This window comes from Tupaia chinensis, unplaced genomic scaffold (assembly GCF_000334495.1).
Source record: "Tupaia chinensis unplaced genomic scaffold, TupChi_1.0 Scaffold000179_1, whole genome shotgun sequence".
NCBI lineage: Eukaryota > Metazoa > Chordata > Mammalia > Scandentia > Tupaiidae > Tupaia > Tupaia belangeri.
The window spans coordinates 2,014,811-2,038,341 of record NW_006159654.1 but is presented as its reverse complement, the minus strand read 5'-3'; the positions used below and the strand labels follow the sequence as shown (position 1 = coordinate 2,038,341).

The window sequence follows — 23,531 nt, the reverse complement described above, 5'->3', positions numbered from 1 at the left end:
CATAGGCGCCCAGCGTGAATTTTAAGCCACTGGGTCCAGGACGTGAACTGTGGTGGACTATGTGGGAGTCCAGCGACGTAGCCATTACGCCAACTGCTGGCCCCCCATGTTATTTTTTTTATTATTATAATTTTAAGTTGTGAAAGGTAATGTCTTACATGTGGTTGTCCTTTGCATGGGGTAGAGTGTGATTTTTTAAAATATGTATATAATATGTAATGATCGAATCAGGGCAATAAACAAATGCAACGTCTCAAGCATTTATCATTACTTAGTATCGTGAACATTTGAAATCCTCTCTTCTGCTATGTTGACATATACATTACATATTCACCAGATATGCTTACTCAACAGTTCTCTGGAATGCACACCACTAATCTGCTTCAGTATTACTCTATTTCCTTTCCTAAAATCCCTCTGATATTCTTCCCAATTTAACTTTTACTACCCATCTAGTTTCGTTCTTTTCCTTGACCTTAATGTATCTCCTATAGACCCAATTCTTGGATATTTTACTTATTTAGAACTCCTTAGCACATAATCATACATGTTTCTGTGTGTTGTCTAATTGATTGCATTATTAGTTAACATTTCATACACACCTATTTTTTGTTGGTTTAATTTTTAATATATATGACCAAATTCAAAGAGTCTTGAAAGCAGCAACTGGTTTAAAATTGCTTATATACCCCAGCACCTAAAGGTAGGTCTGCACAAGGTAGCTGAAAGATAAGTGTCAATTGAAAAAAATAATGTATAAATAAATGCATGCATGAATGAAATCATAAATGCATAAACTAGATGAAATCTGAAATCTAAAAATACAAGGCTATTGTACTCCATAATTTCTGATGGTTTCTATAATGTAAGTGACCAATTACTTTCTGCTTATGTACCCCAAATTTTTACCTCAGTTTTAAAGATTCTGATTTACTTTGTTATGGTGCTATAAGCTACTGAAATAGTTAATAACTGGGTAGATACAGATGTGTCTTACTTTCGAACAATGTTGGTAAAGAAAGGACAATCTGTCCCTTTTTCCTTAAAATGCCAGAGGGCATGTGTGCTCCTGTTGGGGGAGGGGAAGAAAGTAAGAAAGCACCCTTCCCTGTCCTTCTGATGGAGGATGGTCATACCACAAGCCCCTCTACTGCATTTCTCCTTTATAGATTCTTCGCACACACCCAGTGTTTTCTAAGCTGCCAGGTGAGGGACTTGAACTCCACAGTTGGCAATGTGGGATCCAGTCACTTAACCATCATGCTGGCCCCATGTCTGTCTATCCTTTATAGTCATCTAAAGTTTGAATGAGCTGGATTTGCAAAGCTGGCCTGACTTTTATTTTTGGCAGATGAAGAAATCTGTGATTTCTAAGGATGAATGCTTCTTTCTAGGTCACCAAAATGGTCTCTGCATAATGCCTCCAATTTAATCTGCTAACAAAAGAAAGCTAACCTTTGCTTCTACCGATTTATATAGTTACTGGTATTATTTCATGAAAAATATTCCAATCTGCTTAGTTGTGACCAGTTTCACTTCATTCTTTTCAATTTATGTGTAACTTGCTCAGCAGTTAACCAGATTTTAAACAAACAGAAATAATCTGTAACAATTCTTCCTTTACATTTCAGGCTATACTATCTTTGGTTAAAATCTGTTATGTACTATGTAGTTTCCACCAGCTTACAAATAATAAACACTGTGTCTTTTCTTTTCTAATAAAACTGTGAGATTACTTTTTCCTGGATTTCCAGCAAAATAAATGTGAATCTTTTTTTTCTAAAGATAGAGTACAATCTGTTTTTAGCTAATTGAGTTAAAAGAGTTGTACATACAGTGGCACGTTGCTATAGAAAAGTAGAATAGTCATGTTGCATGCAAATATTTCCAGTGATAAAACTGTTTTACTATTGACTTAATAGGACAGGCTGGACCATTTTTCAACCTCAAGTAAAGCTCATGCGTAAAAGTGAAGGGCTGTCCCCGACAGCCTCAGAGACCCCAGGCTTTTTCTGGTATGGTGTCCTATGACCACAGATCATTATGGCCAAGAAATTAAAGTATCTCTTTGAGGACAGGGAAGATAACAGAGCCTGCCACCTGGAGTTGTGGTTTCTTTGGCTCTGAGTGTGTTTCAGTTGTGGATCATGTCTTTGAATTTGACTGGCATGTCTCAACACACCCGTTGCTTACAGACAGCAAGCTAATGAGAGGAAGGAGCACAGGAAGGAGTTCATGTCCTTCCCTGTTTTGCACTTTGAGAAATATATATCCTTTTTGTATCTCACTTTCCTCATGGTAGAATAAGTTAGAAACACCTATCCTAAATATGTGTTGTAAGGAATAAAGGCAATGTAGTGACTCCAAACTCATGGTACAGTATCTGGTGAGTAGGAGGGACACAGATTTGTTTTTCCTATTTCTTGCCCTTATATGTTTCCGTTATGGGGAACACATACAGCAGGGTACCAAACTAAAATCTCTATTTGCAAAACTTCATGGAGGTGACCAGGTTAGAATTGTTTTAAATGAACAAACAAACAAACAAAGAAAAAACAAAAAACGAAACCAACACCAAAACAAAACTGTCACTAACGCATTTGCCTTTTCAAATGGGAAAATATATATCCCAGTCCACTCAGGGTATATGGTGGCAAGACTGGTTTCTACTAGCACATCTTGATTACATTGGCCTTGTTAGCAATTGCTAGACATAAAAAGCAATGCAAGCACAATATTTGGGAGGTATTTGTACTACACAATTATTTGTTGTTGATGTGAAAATCAAATATAAGGGAGTTTCCTATATCTGAAAACCCTAATTTTCTTTGCAAAATCTCTACACAGTATTATTGAACTTATCCTTGATTTGTTTTTTCCTATAATGTCTTATTGATTTTAAACATGCTAAATTCCATTGGTTTACTGTACATGATACCACGTTCTATAAAAGATCTGCCACATTAAAAAAATGTAATGAGGTAAAACTTCATCTTCTTAGTATATGCTAATATCTTGTAAACTGCATTTAAGTGATCTAAAATAAGACTTCAATTCATTTTCTCCTATTATCTTAAAAAATAAAACAGAATAAATCTGTCAGTCAATATTATACCCACTGTCCATTTTTGTTTGTTTGTTTTTGGAGTTTTTGCTATAGGGTGTGTGCGCGCTCACCAGAAAGACAGAGAGAGACAGAGAGACAGAAAGCGATAAATCACCTCCTCAGGGGGGATTGCCACATTGCAATCCCTTCTCTTCCATTCTCCTCTCGGGATCTTGGCCACGCATGCACACGTGCCCAGCATGAGTTTAAGTCACTGGGTCTAGGACTTGAACCTCAGTTCACTACATGGGAGTCCATCTGCTGGTTCCCTGTTCATGTTTTTTTACTCTATAAAGGATCATCAAAAAGTTAATAAAAATGGGTATTATAAAAAATATACATGAATTTAATTTTTTTCATCAAAAAAACCTCTCTGGTACTTTAATTTTCCATGAACAATTTGAAATTCCCTTGAGTCTGAGTCATTATCTCACTCATTATAAGGTCTATATAACTAGTCACCAAATTCTGTCATATTATCACGTCTACCTTCCTTTGTCCTTTAACTCTCCTTTCTAACATAAATTTTATTCTGAGTTTTAATTTTACAAGATCAATTGTTTTGTCATTTTTTTCCCTAGGGTAAGGTTGTAGATAGGAAATATATTAAAGCATGAAGAAAGACATATCACATAATCCAAAATTGCCAGAGTTGCTGTGAAAAAGTCTAGGGCAGTTCATCTGAAAGGCACAGATAGACTCGAAGATTTGGCTGTTTCAGAATTATTGTTCCTCTCAGGCAGCTATGGCCTAAAAGAACGAACACTGGGATAATCATGCAAATCGTTCCATTGAGGCCCTTGACCTGAAACCCAGTAGTCATATGTTCTTATATGTTCTTGCCCTAATGACTTAACAGTCTAAATTTTACTCTTCTCTGGTATTATAGAGGATTATTATCATATAACTAAACTACATGATTTGATTTTATACAGGAATTACAAATGAAATTATAATTATAAATAGCAATTGCTCTAAAAATTAATGATATTCTTCCATTTTTATATCATATTCCATTTTTTTTCTGAGTTTTTTATAGTTTTTTTCATAAAGATCTTTCATTTTTTTGGTTAGGTTTATTCTTAGGTATTTTATTTGTTTTGTAGCTATTGTAAATGGGATTGCTTTCTTCCTTTGTTCCTAGATTAGAAGAATCAATACAATCAAAATGTCCTACCCAAATTAATTTACATATTCAATATGATTCCTATCCAATTACCTGAGACATTCTTCACTGAAATAGAAAAAACAATTACAAAATTTGTCTGGAATTTAAAAAAAACCCTCATATTTCAAGGCAATATTGTATCAAAGAATAAACTAGGAAGCATCTCATTACTTAACTTTGAAGTATATTATAAAGCAGTGATAATTAATATGGCATGGTTCTGACACAAAAATAGACACATCGATCAATCGAACAGAATCCAGAGTCCAGAAATAAACTCCAAATCATACAGTCAACTGATCTTTAATAAAGGGTATGAGACAATGCAATGGAGAAAAGAAAGTCATTTTAGCAAGTGGTGTTGGAAGAACTGAATATCCATCGCAGAAAGGTGAAATTGGGTTCCTATCTATCATCATTAACTAGAATTAACTCAAAATGGATTAAAAATTTAAATAGAAAGCCTCTAGCTACAAAACTATTGATAAAAAACATAGGCTAAACTTTTAAAGACATTGGCATAGGCAAAGATTTCTTAAACAAGACCCCTAAAGCACAGATAATGGTCCCTAAAATAGATAAATGGAATTATATCAAATTAAAAAGATCCTCACAGCAAAATAAACTATAACTAGAGTGAAAAGACAACTCTCGGAATGGAAGAAAATATTTGCAAATTATTCCTCACACAAGGGATCATTGTGTAGATTATAAGGAACTCAAGCAATTCACCCTTACAAAAATGAATAATCCATTTAAAAATGAGAAGTGAGTTGAATAGATAATTTTCCAAGAAAGACTTATGAATGGTCAAGAGCCATATGAAAAAAAATGTTCAAAGTTTCTTGTCATAAAGGAAGTGCAAATTAAAACTACAATGAGATATCGCTTAACTTCAGTTAGAATGGCTAAGATAAAAAAAATAAATAAAGGAAGAAGGAAAAGTGTTGGTGAGGCAGTGGTGAAAGAAAACTTTCTTACATAGTTGATGAGAATGTAAATTAGTCCAACTTCTGTGGAAAAAAATATATAGGTTTCTCAAAAACTTACAAATAGAACTTCCATATGACCTGTAATCCCATTTCTTGGTATCTACTCAAAGAATAGGAAAACACTCAACTGCAAAAACATCTGCACGTCCATATTTATTATGCATTATTATAATTGTTAAAACAAGGAACCAACCTAAGTGTCTAAAAACTGATGACTGGGTTGAAAAGCATATATACTATGGTATATTACACAGCTTTGTAATATAAGTAACAGTGAGATCCTATCATTAGATTCAAAATGGATGAATATAGACTCAATGTTGAGTGAAGTGAGCCAGACTTTGAAAGATACATATTGTATATCCCCATTCAATTCGTACTGAGTGTTTGTACTTTATGGCAGAGGTTTAGAGATCTGAAGTTGTGATGATGGAGAAGATAGGTGTGGATGCTGGACTATAAGAGGGAGTAGGTGGTAGTGAGTGGTGGATGGTGGGTGTGATAAAAAGAACAGTCACATCTGTTTGAAAGTGTTATTTGTCTGTTAAACTAGTATGCAGATTGCTCCATGAATGCTTTATCAATTTATGAAGGTTCAAAAAGTTTTGAGCACTATAAAGTATTAAGTTATGTTTACAAGAGAAAAACAAATTAAAACCTTTTTTTTTAGCATTGTCTGGAAATAGTTTAGTGTGTATCTGTTAAAAAAGAAATTAATGATATTCTTAAAAATACTTTTGATAGACTATGAAGTATACTAATATAAGATGTTAGTTTTACTGTATTAAGTTATAATTCATTATTCACAGGATATTGTTCTGGACTTAATCTCAAAAATACATACATTTTGATATATACATATCTATGTGTATATACAATATATAAGAAACATCATCTGCCTTAAGATATTGGTTTTGTATTTTCTTTACTATTTGTTTTTAATTCAGCTTGAATAAGGTGATATAAAACATATATCATAGGAGTATTTTTTTCTATCCATTAAATTGATAAAATCTATTTTTTTAAAAAATAAAAGAGCAGGAAAAAGAAAAAACTTAGTGAAGTTTTATTATTTATAGGCATTAACAATTAATTAATGCTGCTCGATTGCCTGCTATTACCCTTCATGAGCAATAGTGGCAGAAGGCAAACCTCTATTCAGAACCTAAAAAAAGGATTCCCAAGGGTCTCTTCAATTAGAAGGTAGATGCTGCTGAGATAGGAGTGAAGCTAGAATTCCTGTCAATAACACAGAAACTTTTTCTGTGTCTGCATGCTCAGGGCCTTTTTATTCTGTTTTTGACTGTTGTGAAAGAGCTTAGCCATGGCTGATTACAATTCTGCAGTGAAATGAGCTTACTCATCTCAAAGAATTCTTGTCTCAACTGATTACTGTTTTGTAACCCTTACATTCTACAGGGAATCCTGCATTTCAATACACACTAGACATAAAGTATCTGTTTTGACAGCCTTTGATTTTACTTAAATAGTACAGATTTTAAATAATCAAAGAGGGCTTACATAATAAAGTTTGAGGTCTCAGAAGTGCTTTCCTGTCAGTAAGAAAAGGAAGAAAAAAAGGCTTTTTTAAAAATAGGATGATAGAATTACAGAACTAGAAGATATCATGGAGATCATCTAGACTCAAGGACTCAGTTTGCATTTGGTGAAAGCAAAACTGAGAGGATAAAAGCAGCTACAGAGACATGCCTAAATTTGTACAGCTGGTTAAAAACAGAGTTGAGTCTATGACTTATGTCTCTTAATCTCCAAAGAATTTTTCTCTCCACAACTTTTAAATTTCCTCTCTCCCTCAACTCTGTCTCTCCATTTCCTCTTTCCTTTCTTCTTTTGTTCATTATAATTATAATAAATTATTATTATTCTTTGCTAGATTAATAAAATGGAGGCTTTCGAGTCAGATTGCTAGAGTCCAAATTCTGGTTCTGCTAGTTATCATCGTGCAGTCTTAGGTAGATTGTATGTTTTCTTTAGGACTCAGGTTTTTTTTCACTTATAATATGTAAATAATAATTATACTGTTCATTTCACAAGGATATTGTAGATTAAAATATCAAAATATGAAAACTCAACTCATGGGGCTAGTAGGTAGCTTGACAGTTCAAGACTTAGAGCCAGTGGCTAGAAAATCATGCTGGGCACCTGTAATATCAAAATATGAAAACTCAACTCATGGGGCCAGTAGGTAGCTTGACAGTTCAAGATTTAGAGCCAGTGGCCAGAAAATCATGCTGGGCACCTGTGAGTGCAGCCCCAAACCACAGGAGAATGGACGAGAAGAGATTGTGATGTGACCTCCCACTTAGGGTGTGATTTCCCACTTTCCCTCTTTCTATTTCCGTCTCTCTCTGATGAATGCATATGCCCTGTAGCAAAAAAAAAACAAGAAAAAACAAAAACTCAACTCTCGGGAACCAGCAGTTAGCGTAATGGTTATGTCGCTGGACTGCCACGTAATCACAGCGGTTCGTGTCCTGGACCTGGGGGCTTAAAACTCACGCCGGGCGCGTGTGCGTGCGTGCCCAAGATCCTGAGAGTAGAATGGAGGAGAAGGGATTGTGGCGTGACCATCCCCTCTGGGGGGTGATTTCTTTCTTTCTGTCTCTCTGTCTCTCTCTGTCTGTATGGCGAGCGCACGTGCCCTATAGCGAAAACCTCTCCAAAAAAAAAAAAAAAAAAAAACTCAACTCTTAGCTGTATTCAAAAATATTATCCATTTTTATTTTATTCACTTTCTTTAGAGGTTTTTGCCTAAAGTGTGTTTGATTGCTGAAGAAAGAGAAAGAGAGACAGAGACAGTGAGAGGGAAAGTGAGAAATCATCCCCAGTGTGGATGGTCATACCTCAATCTCTTCTCTTCCACTCTCCTCCCTGGATCTTGGGCACATATGCACATGCACCAGGTGTGTTTTTCAAGCTACTGGGTCTGGGACTCAAACCACAGGTGGCCATGTGGGAGTCCAGTGATATAATTGCTAAGCCATATGCTGGCCCCTATTATTCACTTTTAGCAGTGTCAAATTTAAGGCTCATCAAATTTAAGACTTGAATAAATAAAATGGAAATACCCTACTTGACTTTTTAAAAATCTAACATATGAGGTGGATTAAAAAAGTCAATATGTAGTTACAATTGGAGGATAGAATTAGATTTCTATTACCAAAATTTGCCAACAAAGATGGTATGGTAGTAAACCATGACAACGAAAACAAACAAAAAAAGTAACCATACATAGCTGGAAATGAGGGAAAACCTGTGGAAAGAACCACATTATTAGGAGAAGTTCTAAAAGCCACATTTTTTTTTTGAAAGAACAGTATAGTACTCAAATAGATTTGAATCCTGTTGCTGCCACTTACAAACTGTGTAATCTTGACCAAATAATTTAAGTCTCTGTCTTGTGCTTACCTCTACCACATGAGATAACTGAGATTAAATAAGCAATATATATAAACTATGCATGGTAGGTAGTAACGATGTTGACGATGACAAACTGAGTAATAGTGATGGAGTAATTGGTGGTGGCAACTAGATCAACATCCACAGCAGAGAATAATGATATGCTGCTCACAGAAAAACGTGAAAGGTTTTAGCAGTACCACATATAATAAGTTCACCAGGGTTCGGTAAACTCACCTGGGGCCTAAACCCTGCCTGATGATTCACAAATTTAGAATTCATTTTCTATTTCGAAAGAGTTGAAAAAAAATAAAAAGATGCATAATATTTCATGATGTGAAAATTCTACAAAATTCGAATTCAGCGTCCATAGCTAGAGTTTTACTGGTACACAGCCATGTCCCTTCATTTCATGTTGTTTATGGCTGTGTGTGTGTCAACGGAAGAGTTGGATAGTCATGGCAGAGTTTGGTCCATAAAACCTCCAATACTTACTATCTGGACTTTGCTGAAAATATTTGTCAGCCCCTATTTTTACCATGTAATCATCTCTAAGAGTATATTCCCAGCAGATCCAGACTCAGCGGCCCTTCTCTGAATAGAACTTAACTGGTTTCTAGACAGAGGCGGAATGTAATGTATTAACAAATGAGGAGACAGAAAACCCTTTCTAATGTCCACAAATAAACTGAAACAGGTAAAAAAAAATGTTGAAGACCACTGTTCATGTCAGTGTTTGCTCAGAATGGATGGGAAAGAAGTTGGTATGATACAAACAGTAATTATGAAACAATAGAGATTCTTTAGAAGGAAAAACTATTGAACAGGCAAAAGAGGATAATTTTTTCTAAGGAAGAAAATGGCATGGGACCAGCACATGGCATAGCGGTTGCGGCACTGGACTTCCACATGGAAGACCTTGGTTTGCGTCCTGGAAACTGGTGACTTGAAAATCATGCTGGGTGTATGTGCCAAAGATCCTGGGAGGAAGACAGAGGGGAAGAGATTGTGGCGTAGTCATCCTCCTTAGTGGGGTGGGTGATTTTCCACTTTCCCTCTCACTGTCTTTATCTCTTTTTCTCTGCAGAGAGTGCACGTGCCCTAAGGTAAAAATCTCTACTAAAAAAATAAAATAAGAAAAGAATAGGACCCTCAGTTTTTACTGTTTTCCACAGCTTAAGCTATTTTAAATCTTTTCTTAAATTTTGTTTGTATGTTTGTCAGGGGGCATGTGTCCTTGAGAGAAAAAGAGAGAGAGAGAGAGAAACATCCTTCAATGGGGTGTGGTCCCACCACAATCCTTTCTTTCTTTCTTTTTTTTTTTTCTATTTCTTCATCCTGCCAGGATTTGGGACACACATGCACATGGGGTATTTTTGAAGAGAGTCAGGATTTGAACCACAATCTGGCTCTTTATGTACTATGGGACCAGCCCAAAATCTTGTAACCCTAGAGATTGGATTACTCTGAAAAACAATCTGATCACACCCAGAGCCAACTTGCTTTCATGGGTCCCACAAAGAAACAGGCCATTTTTAGAAAGTCTGCCTGAGGATCTGGCATTATGAGATTAAATATGTGAGGGTTTGGTTGCACTAAACGAAGAAATGGAAATGCACATGCATCAGACAAAACATGGCAAAAACTGCAATTGTCCACTCATCTCTCTTTTCTAAATACCCTGCTCTATAGCAGTTCTTCAAATGTACTGTAAATTTTCCATTCTCAGTTTATTTGCTCCAGCCTGATTGTTTCCTCGATCAGAATTTCTATCCTCTACATCAGGAATCTTTTCCCGGCATGAAAACCCTATACATTTTCTCCTCTTTTAAGAAAATTCTTACTGTACTACTAGTTGGAATTGCTCTCTCTGTCTCTTCTGTTTGTTTTTTTTTTTTTTTAATAATTTTTTAGATCTGACACTATTTCACTTTCTTCTTACTGAACTAATTATGTTTATGACTGACTGTAAACTTAAGGACAAGATCCTGATTCGCCGTTTGTATTCCCACATAAGCTCAGTTTGGAATGTGGTAGTTGCATACTGAAGAAGTGTAGAATTCCTAATGGCGTTTCTACTTCTATCTTCTTTTCTTTTTCTCCAAGATAGATATGTCATTAAGAGAAGTGACAGGGAAAATAATGAGTGACATTAAAAATCAAGATGATGGGGCCAGCAGGTGACATGATGGTTAAGGAGCTGGACTCCCATGTGCCCAACCATGGTTTGAGGCCTGGACCTAGTGGCTTGTTTTCTCACCTCTTCCCTGCCCCGCCCCCTCCCCTGTCTCACTCTGGTGAGCACATGTGTCATAGGACACACGTGTTTATGTAAAAACAATAAAAATAGTAATAATAATGAAAAACATCAATGAAAAAAGTAAGATATTTTGAATTTGGTCAGAGGTCGACACAATCACAGCTTCCTATATATTAAAATATTGTACACTTAAGCCAAGATAATTATTAATATGTACAGAGTAATCAACACACACTGAACTAGTCCTTAAACAAGATTAGAGAAAATTTTCTTGAAAGCAAATCAGTTTCTCAGAGCAAAAAACTTAGAAAATATTTTTTAGTTATTTGTGAGAAAAATTAAGTTGTTATAACTTTAAAATTTTTTGTGGGGGAGAGATTTTTGGTATAGGGCACATGTGCTCACCAGAGAGAACGGAAGCAAGAAATCAACCCCTGGGGGATGGCCATTCTCCTCTCAGGATTTTGGGCCCACATACACACGTGCCCAGTGTGAGTTTCAGGCTAGTCTATCTGGGACTTGAACCACAGTCAGCTACATAGGAGTCCAGTGCCTTAATCATTATGCCACCTGCTGGTCCCAGTTATATCATTTTTGATGGGAGAACACTTAATTAGCTAGAGTTGGTGATTAATTCCAAGAAAATAAATTGAATCTGTGAGCCTGACCAACACAGATTATATTGAGTACCTCGGGTTGTTAATTGAGCTCTGATATAGGAGAGTAGGAACAGGACCGGTTATAAGAGAAGAACATTGTGGGACCAGTGGTTAGCATAATGGCTATGTCACTGGACTCCCACGTAGTCAACCGCGGTTCAAGTCCCGGACCCAGTGGCTTAAACTCACGCCAGGCGCGTGTGCATGCGTGCCCAAGATCCCGAGAGGAGAATGGAGGAGAAGGGATTGTGGCGTGGCCATCCCCTCTGGGGGGTGATTTCTCACTTTCTCTCTCTCTCTCTGTATATAGCACACACACCCTATAGCAAAAACCTCTCCAAAAAAAAAAATGAAGAACATTGCATTTGGCACAGTCAATCATACCTTAAACTCAGAAACATTCGAAAGCCCCAACTTGCCTTGTGCATTTAAATGAAGGTCACATTTGAGTGCCTATTTCTGAAGTAAGCAGAGATCTTGATGACTAAACTTGAAGCAGTTGCTCAGAGAGAAATCACTCAGGAGATATCAGACAGCACTGAAGTTATAAAAAAGAAATGTGTGTGGACGTGTGAAATGAAGTAGGTAGCCACTTCATCCTGTCTGTTTCGGTCTGAGAAATGCCCATCAGTTTTATGAGTCATATGGAAAACAGTGCCTGTAAGGATAATGTATGTCTAACTGATATTTTTATGGATGTGCTTTGTGTTTCGTATAAAAAAGCAGAACCAACTAGAAAATTCCTTGCTCAGTTTGCCCAAATTCAAAATATGGTGGGATTCAGTTACCTGGGAGATGACATTGCAAGTCAATGAGAGTGATCTCTGTTTAGCTTTGTAATGAAAGTGCTATAGTATACACGTCTATTTTCACATCCTTAGAGTGACAAACATTTATTGCTATGACCATTTTGTGTTGCTTCATAAATTTTTTTTCAGAGATATGGGAGAGAGAGAGAGAGAGCACTTTTTCCTTTCTCAAAGAGAAAAGCATAAAAGTTAAAATAGGCCTTGGGAAAAAAAGTCTTTCATTGAAAAGGAATTAAAGTTGGCTGTGTCCCTTTTAGTGTTTCTCCACATTTTATTAATGTCCTTGTATTCTTTAGTTAATTACTTGATTATAAAGTCTTTTCAAAAATCAAATACTTTACATGGCTAAGTAGTAAAAGTTTAATTTAAAAGCATCAGACCGTGACATAATTTTAGCTTAAAATGAACCTCCTGGGCTAAGGAAATTATACTTTTTTTTTTTTTTCTGGGTCACAAAGTATCATGTATCCTTTCTTATTTAAACGCATTACTTCAGGCCACATCTAAAATTCTTTTGTATTCTTTCCCTTTCTCATAGCAAGTACCCAACTTTAGATTTTAAACTTTAACTGCTCTTAAGGAATCCCATTTGAATATGTTCTTTCTATTTTTGAGATGTACAGAAGCTCAATGATTCAGAGAAGATACAAAGCACTAACTATTAAGACATGACAGAGTGGGAACCAGCAGTTAGCGTAATGGCTATGTCGCTGGACTCCCACATAGTCGACAGTGGTTTGCGTCCCAGTCCCGGTAGCTTAAAACTCACACCGGGTGTGTGTGTGTGCGTGCGTGCGTGCCCGCTCAAGATCCCGAGAGGAGAAGGGATTGCGGCGTGACCATCCCCTCTGGGGAGTGATTCCTCCTTTTCTGTCTCTATGTCTATGTCTGTCTGTCTGGCGAGTGCACACGCCCTATAATGAAAACCTCTCAAAAAAAAAAAAAAAAAAAAGACAGGACAGAGTTGGGGAGAGGTTTTAAAATGACAAAGTGATGTCTTGGGACCAGCAGTTGGCGTAATGGCTATGTCGCTGGACTCCCATGTAATCGACTGTGGTTCAAGTCCCGGACCCGGTAGCTTAAACTCACGCCAGGTGCTTGTGCGTGTGTGCCCAAGATACTGAGAGGAGAACGGAGGAGAAGGGATTGCGGTGTGGCCATCCCCCCTGGGGGGTGATTTCTTGCTTTTGTCTCTCTGTTTCTCTCTGTCTGTCTGGCGAGTGCACACGCCCTATAGCAGAAACTTCTCAAAAAAAAAAAAATGACACAGTGATGTCTTGTTCATATTGATCTCTATTCAGTGCCTAGTACTGTGATTTGAACATAATAAAAACTCAGTTTAAAAAAAATGGAGGTAGGGAACCAGCAGTTAGCGTAATGGCTATGTCGCTGGACTCCCACGTAGTCGACCGCGGTTCGCGTCTCGGACCCGGTGGCTTAAATCTCACGCCGGGCGCATGTGCGTGTGTGCCCAAGATCCCGAGAGGAGAATGGAGGAGAAGGGATTGCGGCGTGACCATCCCCCCTGGGGGGTGATTTCTCGCTTTCTGTCTCTATGTCTCTCTCTCTGTCTGTCTGGCGAGCGCACGCGCCCTATAGCGAAAACCTCTCCAAAAAAAAAAAAAAATGGAGGTACCAAATAGTGGTATGATGGTAAATACGATATTCTGTGAAGCATACCGGATATCCCCAGAATGTCCTTCGTGTAATTCTGGAGACCAGGCCCTTGATCCAGGACTGGCTGAAGGCTGCGGATGGCTCACTGCATGAAAACTCTTTTGGGGATGGTCTCCCTCTTGTTTTCTCATTCTCTGTCTCTCTTGCACATGGAATAAATAAATAAATTTAAAAATTAAGTAAGTAGAGTGTACAGCATTTATTTGTTGTGTGTCCTTGGGTCATAGATTTAGTCTCTTTGGACTTGAGTTTTTATTTTTAAAAACTCTGTAAAATAATGAAGTTAGAATTTGAATCACACAGTCTATTAAATTCCAACATTTCTATTCCATCCCAACTTAACTTAGCCATCACCAAAAGAAATGACCATTAAACTGGCAAAAACAAACCAAAACCTCAACTGGTAGATTTTTCTTCAATGAGTATACTTAACTCTCCCAAGCAGGAACATTTACCTTTCTAGAATGAAAGAACCACCACTTTAGTGAGCCCTCTATTCATTTACTTAGAGGATGTGCATGTAAATGTATTTTGAGAGACTTTATCTTTGGTAATTCTTGAAATGAATACCTTGGCTATGTAGGGTAAGTACTATATATATATATTTTTTAATTTGCTATAGGGAGTATGTACTTGCTGGTGAGAGACAGACAAAGAGAGAGAAGGAGAGGAAGACAGAGGAAAAGTAAGAAAGCACCATCCAAGGCAGATGGCCACACCACATTCCCTTCTCTTCCATTCTCCTCTCCAGCTTAGGGGCATGGGGAGAGCCTTATACAAGGGAACCAGCAGTTAGCGTAATGGCTATGTCGCTGGACTCCCACGTAGTCGACCACAGTTCGCGTCCTGGACCTGATGGCTTAAAACTCACGCCGGGTGCGTGTGTGTGCGTGCCCAAGATCCCGAGAGGAGAATGGAGGAGAAGGGATTGCGGTGTGATCACCCCCCCTGGGGGGTGATTTCTCGCTTTCTGTCTCTCTGTCTCTGTCTATCTGGCGAGCACAAGCGCCCTATAGTGAAAAAACTCTCAAAAAAAAAAAAAAGATTAGGGGCACGCATGCATATGTGCCCAGCATACACCTCAAGCACTGAGTCCAGGACTCCACCGTGTAGTTAGCCATGTGGGATCCAGTCAACCCAATCATCACACCACTGGCTTGCCTGGGAAAGTATGATCTTGAAGGTTAAAATTTTATTGTGGGGGCTTACACGTAGCATGGTGGTTAAAGACTCTGGAATCCCACGTGGCTGAATGCCATTCAAGTCCTGGACCTGGCGGCTTGCTTTCTCCCTTTCCCTTTCTCTCTCTCTGTCTCTCTCTCTATTCAAATTAAAAAATAATAACAAGTGAAATTAAATAAATAATTCTTTAAAACATTACAATTGAGCAGGTTAGCCTTAAATAGTAGTCCAGAAATGAATGCACATAAACTTTTATGTTGCTGGGCTAAATTCAACATGTTTCTGGTGTCTAAATTTACCCCCGAATAATAGTACTAACACTAGTAACAATTTTTGTGCCTACTTTGTCATCAAAGGCATGGAATAATTCCTATCACTTGTGTCTTTCCCATGATATTCTGAAATTAATGAAAATAATATAAGAAGTATAATAAGAATAAAAATAAAAAAATTAGATTTTTAGTCTTGTGTACTAGTCACCATGCCAGGAGGAACAATTGAGATATTACCTCTAATTCCTATGGCAATTCTGAATAATAAGAAGATAATTTTCTCCCCATGTGTTATGAAGCTGAGTTTGTAAGGAATTATTTATTTTATTCTATTTATAATTATTATTATCTTTAAATTTGCTACAGGACACATGCACTCACCAGAGAGAGAGAAAGGAAATGTGAGAAAGCAAGCCTCCAGGTCCCAGACTTAAACTGTGGTTGACCATGTGGGAGTCTAGTGCTGTAGTCATCCTGCCACCTGCTGGCCTCATGAAACTGAGTTCTGAGAGCTTTGTCCATTCGTAGTTACACAATAAGTTTTACTTCAAAAATTTTTTCTTGTTTAAATTCATGACAGAGTACATGCACATGAAAAGAGTGAGAGAGAGAGAGAGAGAAGCACCGTCTACAAGGAGGTCTGGCCACACCATGCCTCTTTCTCCAGTCCTCTAGCTCATTGGATTCTGGGCACTTGTGCACAGGCCCTGCCTGTTTCAGGCTGATTGAGCTGGGGTTTTGAGCTGTGTTCACCATGTGGCTTCCAGCACTGTGGTGTAGCATGCTACTGAATTCATCATGGAGGCAAGACCTAAATCAAGTTTCACAATCACAATTTGAATTAGGAATAACTTAAGAGCTCCAAACTCAATACATATTACAACTTTTATTTTTATTTATTTATTTATTTATTTATCTTTTTTTGGGAGAGGTTTTTGCTACAGGGTGCGTGCGCTCACTAGAAAGACAGAGACAGAGAGACTTTCTGAGAAATCACCCCCCAGGGGGGATGGCCATGACACAATCCCTTCTTCTCCATTCTCCTCTCGGGATCTTGGGCATGCATGCATACATGCCTGGTGTAAATTTAAGCCACCAGATCTGGGATTAGAACTGCGGTCAACTACATGGGAGTCCAGCAACATAGTCATTACTCTAACTGCTGGTCCCACAACTTTTATTAAATCAAAACACTTTAAAAACTTCAGGAACTTGAGTCTTTTGGGGATGGCTGGCAGCAGCTTGATTTGCTTCTGAGAACTTCTTGGGCACTTAAATATGCTTTCGTTTAGATTGGCTAACAGCATTCAGAATTGTCAGCACTCTTTTCAGTGTCTTAAACAGCTAAATTCTAAAATTTGTTGAAATTTTATCCTTTATTTCATAGAGAGTAAAAGGAAACTAATTAATTGCCTTCAGCCCCACTTATGAAACAGAGGCTAACTAAAATAGAGGAACGAATCCAGTGACCACTATTTTTAGTGTTGGTCTCATAAAACATAGATACCACAAAGAATTTATACATAGGTGGGTGCTAATGATATTAATCAATACTAGGTAGGCAATCCAGCACTCCTAATGCCAGATCTTGAAGTTAATATCTTAAATCATCTTAATGTTACAAAATCTATATCACAGAACTAAAACGATGTGATAAAATGGTTTCCGTTTGCAAAATGTCTCTGAGGTGGGGACAGCAGGTGGTGTGGTAGTTAGGGTGCCGAACTCATACATGGTTCACTGTGGTTCTAGCCCTGGACTCAGATGCTTTAAAAAAAAAAATCACACCAGGCACATGTGTGTGCATGCCCAAAATCCAGAGAGGAGACTGGAGGAAAGATGACTGTGGTGTGGCCATCCTCTCTGGGAGTAATTTCTCTCTCTCTCTCTCTCTTTCTCTGACAAGCACTTGCACCCTATAAAAAAGACAAAAAAGAAAAAAAACCAAGAACAGTCTCAGAGCATAATGTCATCACTTTCTGGGCTCCAGAGATTTCAATTCCAGCACTTGAGTTCGATGTTGGCTGCCCTTCAACCTTCTCAGCTGCCCTGAACTTCATCAGTGTGGTGCTCTGCTGTTCAGAACCTCTCATGTTGGAAACCCAGCTGCTCCACTCCCCTATCTTATTTTCACTTCTCTTTGAATCATGTGATGAACCCCTTGAAGTGGGGCCATATACAGGGAAAGCTAGAGCCTTTGAGTGGGAGCTTTTTTCTGTTACTTGAAATGGGGAGTTATGCTAATATCAAAAGAGAGAAAAGAGGCTTTTATGGCTGAGAGAGGCCAGTAGATTGTGAAACTAATTTGAGGTACTGCTGCTGATTAGGAATAAAATAAGCGGAACAGGAGAGAAATGCTCTCTTTTCATTAGACACTAGGGCTCTCCCAGAGAGTGAACATACCCAAAGTCTCCTTATAGTAATTATGAAAGGACTATGATTTCCCTCTCAGCTTTTAAATTAAACCTCCTCATGGCCTAAATCCATGTTGGCTGCTTGATCTTCTCCCTCCCAGGACTTCCAGTTACAACACTCTCAAATTATGTGGCTTCTCTCTTCAGTGTTCTCAGAAACGAAGCGGGACTCCCGTGTTTGGAGTCTTTTTCATTAGGTTAGCTAAGCACTTGAGATTTACATAACCTTTACCGTGTCAAATTTAGCTCTTGGATTCCTGTGAACTGTCATTTTTGATTCATTTTTTAAAAAATAGAGTTCATTCAATTTTGCTCCATTCAGCTTCCTAGTAGTGGCTATTAGCACAGTAGACCTCGTCACGGTAATAAAACTCAAGCACAATGCATTTTTTCTCATCTCTGTCCCCCCTGGTTTCTGGATTGTGAATTGAACTCACAAATGTGTCTTCTAAACTCCAAATTGCATTTTATTGACCAAAGACATATTAGGGCAGAATAATCTATAGTAATGTCCTGGCTAAGAAGAAAGGATGTCATTAGTAGAGAGACAAAGTGAAACTTTAAGAGTTTCTGTTTCAAATGAAGCAGGCAAATGCTGACAAGGGTTTCTCACCATGTAATTCAGCATAAGCAAAGGAGGGGGTTTCCTGAAAGGGAGAGAACATACTTCTCATATAAAATCCTCCAAGTGACAAGCAGAGGGCTGTGAGTAAGGATGGACAGCAGGTCCCTGGGAAACTAGGTCAAAATGAAGATTGGCAGATTCCTGCTAATGGCGTACACAGAGCAGCTTTACAACATAGAGCAGCTTTACAACAGTAGACTTGTGAAATCCCCTCCAAAGATTCTGGCTGCCTGGTGATTCAAATAAACCCAGGTGGAATTAGCATTACTATTCACCTGACCTATACATAAGGAGATTACCCTAAAAGATCTGGGTGGGTCCAAAGTAACCACATGAGCTTTCCTTTTTAAAATAAGTTTTTTTTTTTTTTTTGATGATAAAGAGTGTATGCATATATGAGAGAGAGAGAGAGCACGCTAGAGAGAAAGAAAAGCACTTTTCACAAGGTCTTGCCATGTCACTATCCCTTTCCCTGGTCCTCCAGGTCGTCAGACTCCTGGATGTGTGCATATTTCCAAGGCAATGTAGAAATCTGAACCTGCAATTGGTCACGTGGGTTTCAGCACCACAGTTCAGTTTGCCACTGGGCCTGATCAATGAGCTCTTTAAAAGCAGAGAAGTCAGCTGGAGAAATGCCGTGGAAGTCAGAGTGTGGGAAGAACTTTCACTGTAGCTGGCTTTGAAGCTGGAGGAAAGAGGTTCCCAGCCAAGGGATGTAGGGGAACTCTAAAAACTGAGAACAACCTTCCCCAGGACTGATAACTAGAAAGAACATGGGGACCCTAGTCCTATGGCCACTGGAACAGAATTCTACAATCAATTTGGAAACAGATTCATGCCCAGAAGTGCTAGAAAGAACATTACCCTCCAGATACCTGTGAAACCCAGAACAGAGCCAGCTGTGCCTGGACTTCCCACCAAGAGAGTAATAGATAATTAATGAGTACTGCTTTAAGCTACTAAATTTGTCATGTTACAGTAGCAGTAGAAAAAATTATACAGCAGCTTTATCACAATGTTTCCTTTGGCTCTGTTTACTCGGTAAAGTAGGCAGTGAGCTTCTTACTCCAATGGTGTCAGCGGGAGGCCACATTAGCTCCCACTGGTAGCTCTAGCTCTCACCAAACACAAATCCTCCTCGGTGTCTCTCCACCATCCCACATGCAGTGGGGTGGTAAAGATGATGTCAGCAGGATAGGGACAGTCTAGAAAGGAGACTTTAGAGGACTGGGGGGAACACAGGTTGAACCCTACACTTATTGCAATTGGACTTACCTTCCCTGCAAGCTTAACTTTGTGCAAAAGACTTTGGAAATGAGGCTTATTTGTGGTAGAACATCCACTAGTGTCTAACCTCTTTCTACTATATCCAAGACAATTCTTGCCCGCTGGAAACCTGCCTCTGGAGTATAGTGGGAATATCACTGTATGGCAATACTGACTCCCACGGTGCCTGCGGGAGCCCACCAGAGCTGCAAATACTAACCGGTCCAAATCAGTGCTTCCCAATTGTGGAGCAGGAGTGGACAGTGATTGCATTTCAAGATCTAAACAAATTCTGATTCCTCATTCACATGAGCACAAAAGAGAGTTGTATTTAAAGATGCAAAGATTCAGAAACACACCACTTATTTGCTGTGTACCTCTTTGTAAAATAAAATGTTAAGGAATTGCAGAAAAGTAATAAATGGATTAGAATAATGAGCTCAAGAGAGTAGGAGCAAACCGTTGGTGAGTGATAAATACATACATCTTATAGTTAAGTCTATTATGGGCTGATTTTGTGTATTTAAGTTTAATGGACTATTAAGAAGGATTTTCAAGCATGAAAAAAATCACTACGTAAAAGAAAGTTACTAGAAGTCTGGATCAAAATTCTAGATTATTAAAATAAAAGTCAATGAGAGCAGTGTATAAGGGAAGAAGATGAAAGTGAAAATTTTGTGCTCATGTTCTTAGTGTAGTCTGGTAGGTGAAAGGTCTTTATGCCGACAGGAAAAAATACAGATTCAAATGTTTGTAGAATAGGCCAGTGAGATGGAAATAGATATTTCTAAATAAAAGTGAAAATAATGGCCTTCATTCATTTATTTATTCATGCAATGAATAGTTGAGCACATTATATACACTTTCTTCTTTTTTTTTTGGTTTTGTTTTGTTATGTTATAGGGTGCTCGTGCTTGCCAGAGAGAGACGGAGAGAGACAAAGAGATAGCGAGACCCTCCTCACCTCCCTGGGGTTGGCCATGTTGCAATCCTTTATCCTAGGTTCTTCTGTCAGAATTTTGGACATGCATGCACATGAACTCAGCATATTTCAAACCAGTGGGTCCGGCACTCAAACCCTACGGTTGGCTTTGTGGGATCCAGATGCCTTAACCACCATGCCATTGGCTGGCTCAGGATATACTCTGATAAGCAAACCCATCATGGCATCTGTCTCAAGGATATTACCATGAATTAGGTCATCAGGAAAGTCATGACATATTTTTCTTTTTTTTTTAAGCAAAAATGTATCATGACTTTCCTGATGACTCAATACCTTAATTCAGCAAATAAAATGTATCGTTTCAAAGTGGAAATATTGAAGAAGCAGTGTACAATTTGCCGAGGTTCTCTTTTTCTTGATATGGTGATTGTGGAAGCTGGAATGACATAAAATCTTCATCTTCCTGGCTCTGGAATGGCAGGAGCAGAGGCCTCCAGCATAACCTTGCCTAACCTGATGGATGCAGTTGGTAGAAATGGGGACCTTGGCATAGAGCAGCCCTATGTATGTAGTTTTGGCTTAGTTATTGAGGCACAGAGGGAAAAGTGGTTGGAAGTCAGACCGGTGGTGGCCTGCATTACACAGGGATGAAGCATTTGGTAAGATGGTTACCTAAGACAAGTGAGAGGACCATACTTACACTGCTAGGGCAGGACTGACGAATTTTCTGGCAGCCGCCTGACGGTAAATACTTTGAACTTTTTGAGTCACATGAGTCTCTGTTTGGCTTATCACTCTTGAAATCTTTGACTTAGAACAATGATCCGGTAAATGTGTGGTACCAGAATCTATTTTTTTAGACAATTTTGCTATGGAGTATGTGCACTGACCAGAGAAACAGAGAGACAGAAAGTGAGAAATTCTGCACCCTCCTCCCCCAGGGGGAAGGCCATGCTGAAATCCTTTTTCCTTCATTCTTGTCTTGGGGTCTTGGGTCACACATGCATGCACACCCAGTGTGAATTTCAAGCTGCTGGGTCCAGGACTAGAACCAGGATCAACTACATGGGAGTCCAGTGACGTAACCATTATGCCATCTGCTGGTCCCTCTTTTTTTTTTTTTTTTTAAAGAGAGATTTTTAAAGTGAGAAATCATCACTCAAGAGGGTTGACCACACCACAATCCTTTCTCTTCCATTCCATTTTTGAGATTTTGGGCATACACACACACATGTACCCAGGATGAGTTTGAAACCTCCAGATCTGGGACTTGAACCCTGGTTGTCCATGTGGGAATCCAGTGATGTAACCACTATGCAATCTATTGATCCCAAGTACCCAAATCTTCTAAACTGGACAGGATTGGACTCCCACCTAAACTGGATAGCTCAACATACCCCAGTTGTGTTGAAAGGAAAAGAAGAATCTCAGTTGTGAGAAAGCAGTAACAACTAGAAATAGGTCTAGGAAAAAATGTGGGTTTTGCAGAATTCTAGATCTTTGAAAGAATTGTACCATCACACAGGTCACCATCCAGTACTGAAAAGACAATGACTACGTAAGAGTTTAAAAAGTGGAACGGATGGACAGACACTGGACACATCTCTCACATGCACTTCAGATTGGTGATGAGCAATGGCCTAAAGGACGAAGCCAAGGATTTGAGAAAACTGAAGGTAAGAGAACCCCTTTTGAGATCTGAGAGTCAGACCCTCATAAGGGAGCACTCTGTGCCCTGAAGGTGGTGAACCTTCACAATAACCATCTGGTGGAATCCCAGAATGGCTATTACAAGTGTCTGCCTTGAACTGTGCTAATACATTATTCCTCTTTCCAGATGTGACTCTCTGCTGACTCATCCTGGCTTTACCCCATAACTGCATATAGGTGTGGATGTGTGTTGGAGTGGGAGGCAGGCACAAAATTTATTGTTTTAGTTCATAGATTTCCAGATGAAGAGACACTTCATACAAAGGTGACAGAGAAACCAGCACATTGTTCTCTGATGCAGAGACTAGAGCACATCACCGAGCCATGTTGAACTCAGAGCTTATTCTCTGGCTGATGGGACATTTGGATCATCCTCCTCAGAGAGGGAGCGAATATATACAGCATGGGGAAGGGAGAGGCTGGAGTCGAGCACTGGTGGACAGAAGGGTGACTGTGTTAGTCATTAAATATTTCCAGTTCCCTGTCCATGTGGGCCTAGGGTAGGACTGCATTGCTTTGCCCTTTGATGTTACTTCTGTCACACTGGTCTTTTTTTAGTTCTCCTTCTCCTCATTACAGGGCTCCTACTTAATGCTAAGTATAGTACCCAGAGTGATCCTCTGACAATGTAGTTCAGATCGTGCACTTTCATTGCGCTTAGAATAAAACACGGGGCTCTGAACAGACCTGAAAGCTGTGGGATCTGAGATCGGCGGCCAGTCCAGTCTTATCTTAAACCACTCTCCATCTCCTTCATGTTCGCTGCTGGGGTTCACAGGCACTGTCTTTCTGTTGCTTTTTCATGCCAGGCTTGTTCCTGCCTCAGGGTTGTAGTACTTCCTCACCCCTGCCCAGCAGGCTCTTTCTCCAGATGTTCAAATGGCTGCCTCTTGCTCTTCTTCCAGATAGTAGGTCACCCTGTCTGTTCCTTGGGGAGAGGAAGCTGTCCCTGACCTGGCCACCTAATCTGAAAAAGCCCTATGCCAGCTCGTCTAATCTCTTGACTCCATTTCATTCTCTTATTAGCA

At 38.9% G+C, this 23,531-nt stretch overlaps 1 pseudogene; it reads right to left on the bottom strand.

Annotated features, from left to right (window-relative positions):
- LOC102496794 (histone deacetylase 1 pseudogene) overlaps positions 1–20,123 on the bottom strand; it is a 34,350-nt pseudogene extending 14,227 nt beyond the window's left edge.
- Between the last annotated feature and the right edge of the window lie 3,408 nt (positions 20,124–23,531).